This window comes from Microtus ochrogaster, chromosome 18 (genome assembly GCF_000317375.1).
Source record: "Microtus ochrogaster isolate Prairie Vole_2 chromosome 18, MicOch1.0, whole genome shotgun sequence".
Taxonomy (NCBI): domain Eukaryota; kingdom Metazoa; phylum Chordata; class Mammalia; order Rodentia; family Cricetidae; genus Microtus; species Microtus ochrogaster.
The window spans coordinates 27,925,383-27,930,477 of NC_022020.1; the positions used below are offsets into that span (position 1 = coordinate 27,925,383).

The 5,095-nt window shown below is 47.9% G+C and overlaps 1 protein-coding gene across 2 annotated transcripts in view; it reads right to left on the reverse strand.

Annotated features, from left to right (window-relative positions):
• Positions 1–553, reverse strand: part of Nr3c1 (nuclear receptor subfamily 3 group C member 1) — a 94,947-nt gene extending 94,394 nt beyond the window's left edge. Inside the window, exon 1 of one of the 2 annotated variants that reach the window (XM_026783391.1) lies at positions 462–553. The gene's annotated coding sequence lies outside the window, so the exon portion shown is untranslated. Of the gene's footprint in view, positions 1–126; positions 393–461 lie in introns of those variants that run through there. The other variant, XM_013349511.2, reaches the window with a different exon arrangement.
• Positions 554–5,095: the final 4,542 nt, after the last annotated feature.

The window sequence follows — 5,095 nt, forward strand, 5'->3', positions numbered from 1 at the left end:
CCAGCCCGGCCCCGACGGCGCCGGCAAACCCCGCGGCTCGCAGCCATCGCCTCCGCCCGGGCGAGCGCGCCTTCGCCTTCCCCACCCGAGGAAAAAGAAAAAGTGCGGCAGCGGCGGGGTGCCGACCTGGCCTGGGAGGCAAAGCGAGTTTCTTTAGTTTCTCTTCTCCCTGGCTCCTTCCCCCCGCCCAGCTCGGCGGCTTGGAACCACTCGGGAACCCGCCCCGTGGGTCCTCCGCCAGAGCCCCCAAGGGTGACAGGCAGCCGGCCGAGCCGCAGGGGTGGTCCGCGCCGACGAAGCGCCGAGTTGCGCGAAGTGTGTCACACTAGCAGAGGGGCTACAGGATGGCACGGAAACGGTGCAGCAGCGCCGCGGCCGCTCTCGGGGCCGGACGGCAGACACGCCCTCTGGGGGAGGCTTGAGGAGGGGAGGGCAGAGGAGAGGGGTCAGCGCCTACGTACTGTGAGCCCGTGGGGGGGACTCGCGTGCCGGCAGGTCCCCCCACCCCCGCATCGTCTGGGCGGCCCCGTCTGCAGCCGCCGTGCGCGCGCTCGCTCCCTCGCTCGCTCGCTCGCACCGAGAGAAGTTGCAAAGCAGAACCCACCCTCCCCCGCGCCCCGACCGTCCCCCACCCTCTTCCCCGAGTCGGAGAGGAGGCGGCGGCGGCGGCAGCAGGAGGCGCCGCCTGCCAAGTTCAACCCCCACCCCTCCCTCCCAGCCTGCCAGCGCGCTCACACTCGGAGGAAGTTGCATGCCGAATGCAAAACCTCTAGCGAGCAGGCTTTCTTTGCACTTGAAAAAAAAAATGTAATTAAGGAAGCATTGGGGGGCGGGAGGGAGGGGGGGCAGGCCGAGAAGCAAGTTGCAGACAGAATAGTAAGTTGCCGAAGAAGTCCGCCCTCTTCTCACCCCAAACTCCTGACCTCTCTTTCCACCCCCTTCGGGGCCCGCATCCAAGCTCCCCGCCGAGACCCCTCCTCCGAATCATGACATTTGCTGCCCCGGGCTGGGTGCGTTGCCCAGCCCGCAGGGTTCCAGAGACCCCCCCCTGTGCTCCCCCAAATCAAACAAAACTCGCAGCTCCAAAGCCCTCCAACGTCAGCGTTTAGCTCCCTCCAGCTGTTCCCGTACGCGCCTCCGGGTCTCCCAGAGAAACACGTGGCCAGTCCCCCGAGGACTGAGAGGGGCACGGGGCGAGAGTGGCGGTGCCCGCCGGGCAGGGCAGGCGGGGGCGACGCGGGGACCCTGGGGTCGGGGGGACGCGGGGCGAGGCGCGGCGCTGTGGCTCCGCGGTGCGGGGAAGTAACTTTGGTGCCCCCACAGGTGACAGCACTTGGCACTTATGACAAGAGCGGAGGCGGCCGCGACTCCACCGAGCGAGCGAGCGGGCGGGACGGCGGGCGCGCGACTGCAGCCGTTCGCGCCGCTCTGCTCTCGGACCCCGAAGGCGGCCGCCTCGGCCTGACCTTCCCGATCGGGATCCCTGATTGGGGAAGCGCGTGCCGGAAGCCTCCCGCCGCCATCTTGGTAAAGCGCGGTGAAGCCGCGCCGCCACCATCTTGGCGAAGGTGCTCCGTGGCGTCCCACCGAGACGCCCCTCCTTGGTGGGAAAGGGTCCAGGCCGCCCTGCGCGTCGTCCGCTAGGCGAGGGGAGATCGTGGCTGCGAGCGGGTCGCCTGGGCACCGGTGCTCCACGGTCACTACCTCCACCGGCTCCCGGGCCGCCATCTTGGCAAAGGAACCGAAGCTAAACCTAGACCGTCTTAAAGCCCGGCTGCCCAAGAGTGTTTATGAAGAGCCCCTGAGCCACTTGGTGTTAATGAAAAATAAAAACAAAAAAGCATGTAAAGTCGAGAAGAGAGATTCCTTCCTTCCTTCCCAAGAAGGATGAAGTCAACCAGGTCCAGAGTGGATAATGAGAACTTAAACCTATGACTCTACTTTCCTTGCCGGTTTTCCCACCTTCCGAGGCTCAAGTACTGCAATCAGATGTCTTGTGAATTTGGTCCCCTGACTACCAACAGACTCCTGGGAGACGGGTACTCGAGCCTACAATAAAACTCATGCTAAGATGATTATCTTTGATGTTTGCCTTTTACAAAAAGAGCTAAGGATGTGCATATATATTATATAATTGTGTATCATTATACCATAAATCTTCTACATGACTGAATTACTCATCTAAAGAATCTAATTCACTTCTCTTTCATGTTTGAGCTGTACATGGTAGGTGATCTTCATTTTTGAATAATTTATTTTTCAAAAATTTTCACTTAACGTTTCCTCTTTGCTTTTTTTGCATGTCTAATAGCTCTTAATGTAGAAAAGTACCTCACTTTAAATTTAAAATTGCTTTTGCAAATATTTTCAGTTGAACAAAAATATGAACTCTTCCTGTTCTTTCTTTTAGTGAACTATGCCTTAGTTTGTTACTTCAATAGAAAAACATCTCGGGCTTTTTAATCTGCCATATTTATTTTAAAATATGCTTAAACTTTCAATAAACATATTTGCACAGTAATAAAAATAGTTATGAGTTTTGCTTAACATTCACTGACTCTTCTGCCCAATTTGACTGGAAATGTTGAAAAAATAGATATTTTGTATTTTACTTATTGGGAAAGGCTATGGCTCAAATCTGGGGCCTCCCACATGCTAGGAAAGGGCTCTGCCAATGTGCAGTGTTACCAGTTGTCTTAGGGTTACTTTTGCTATGATGAAACACGATGACCAGAAGCAACTTGAGGAGGACAGGGTTTCTTTCACTGGCATATCCATCTAAACAGTTCATTAGGAAAAGCAGTGAGGGCAGGAACCTGCAGGCAGGAGTTGATGCAGAGGCCATGGAGGAGTGCTGCTTACTGGCTTGCTCCCCATGCCTTCTGCAGCCTACTTTCTTATCTCCAGCCCAGGGAGGGCACCATCCACAATGGGCTGGACCCATTTTTTTTTTTTTTTTAATTCACAAAGACCTTATCTACCTTTTTCATTATGTTATGTCTCTGGAACAGAGGCCTATGTATAACAGGCTTCAAGTAATATTTTACAGACTTATAATATTGAGTCAATTAGTCAACTGCATTTAATTTTCACTTTGGGTTAAGTTGGCTAAGTGAGTTAGTAAAAAGTTTATGAACATTGCTCAAGATCTTCATGTGTCTTTCCATGGATTTTAATTGCCAAGCACACTGTACTCGTAAGCCACTAGACCTTATGTTCCTACAGTAGCCTGCACAGTTTGATAACCTGTTACAATGATAGTTCATTTGTTGTGTGCATGTTTGCTATATTCTTACTGCTGGCTGGAATATAAGGCCAAAAGACAGAGACGAGTCTCTCCTGTTTAACACTGTGTTTCCAGCGCATAGTGAGTGGTAGTTGAGTGACTTGATGAATATGTATTGAATACCCTGTTCGAAGACAAATTATTAATAAATGAGCTGCTACCATAGCACCGTTTACATTGCTATAGCTTTTGGGCTGCAGAGATTGCTCAGAAAGTAACAGCGCTTTTGGCTCAAACAAGTAGAGAAAGAAATTCAAGGCATTTATAGAATAAGTCAGATTTCTCCTTGCTCATGATTTTTCCTGCCTCAGTCCAAGTATCTTCTGCCCACACTGCTTGACTGAAATTGTTTATAGTGTCTTTCCCTTTAGGTTGTGTAGAAGAATGCTTTCTTTTCATACTCAAATTTCATTTTTAATATGAAAACAAGTTTCAGGGGGAAAGCACAGAGACTCTCTTTAGCTCAACTGGTGGCAGGAGAAATGTATGGGAGTAACCTTGGCTCTATGTTCATCACCTGCCTGGACACCGGTGTTGTACGAAGACTAGATAATTGGATTTATTGGGATGAATTGGCTAACTTTTGTTGGAAAATATTATTCAAGAAAAGGCTCCTTATAGCCCACCTCTACTATTGGTCAGATGCATTTTCCTTTCCAAAAGGACACTTAACTTGAAACTTATTTTCCTATAGCTATGGTACCTTTTTTATGGCTCTGCTTTACCCATCCCCTTAAATCTTTGATGTTGAATGTAAACTGAAGCCAAATAATTTTTTTTCTCAATGAATAGTTTTGAAAATAGTAACTAGTTATCTAACAGAAGTTTTCATGTTGGCTGTCAAAATTTTCTTTAAAATATTTCCTGAAACCATCATAGCAAGTAAATGCCTCTTTAATATCTTGACTTTGGAAATACATTCTTTGGGCTATACAGGTAAGTGGTTCAAGGGAAACCCAGCTAAACTTGAATGTCCCATTTCTGTGTGCTTTGTCATTTCCATTTGCTTTGCAAGAGACATGTTTGTTATAAAACTGAGTACATCAAATTCTTGATCAGTCTCCATGCTGGTTTGGTATGTGTTCCTTTAGGAAAAGAACACATTGGAATTACCGTAGGAACTTGGAGATGCTACATAGTTACCACATCTTTCCTTCCCCATTTTTGTTTTGCTTTGTTTTCTCTTTTTGCTTTCATCAAAAGCAACTTAAAATACCAGCTTCTGTTGCTCTGTATAAAGTGTTTGTGGCTATTCTGGTTAAATCTATGTCCTCTACATTAACAAAACTTGGTTGAAGCAATCAGGGATTAAAGGTGAGGTTAAACATCAGCTGATAAATTAGATACATGTTGCTATAAGCAGCAATCTAAGGTTTTAAGTGTTTGGAGACATTAGAGTAAGCACACAGAATAATTGCAACAATTATACGTACATTGTTTTTCATTTGTGGCATCTGTGGTTGGCCATTATGTCATTAGCTTTCTTCCTTTTCTGATTTAATCTCTTCTGTCCCATGCTCCTTTGGGCGACAGTGTTTCAGTCTACCCCATTTGTTGGTGGCATTGTTCAGCTCAGTTCTGAGAGGCTTTCCTTCCGTTTCAGCTCTCACACCTCAGTTCCTAATTTAGATTATGTATATATTTGTTCCATTTGAACCTAAATTCTAGGTTGGTTTTATACATCATTTTTAAAACAAAGCCGAAGTTTATTAAAGAGGTTTATTTTAAGATGTATTTATTTATTTAACGTACCCTGGTGTTTTGCCTCTTATTAAAGAGTTTCAATATAGATTTAAGCACAAGTGACAA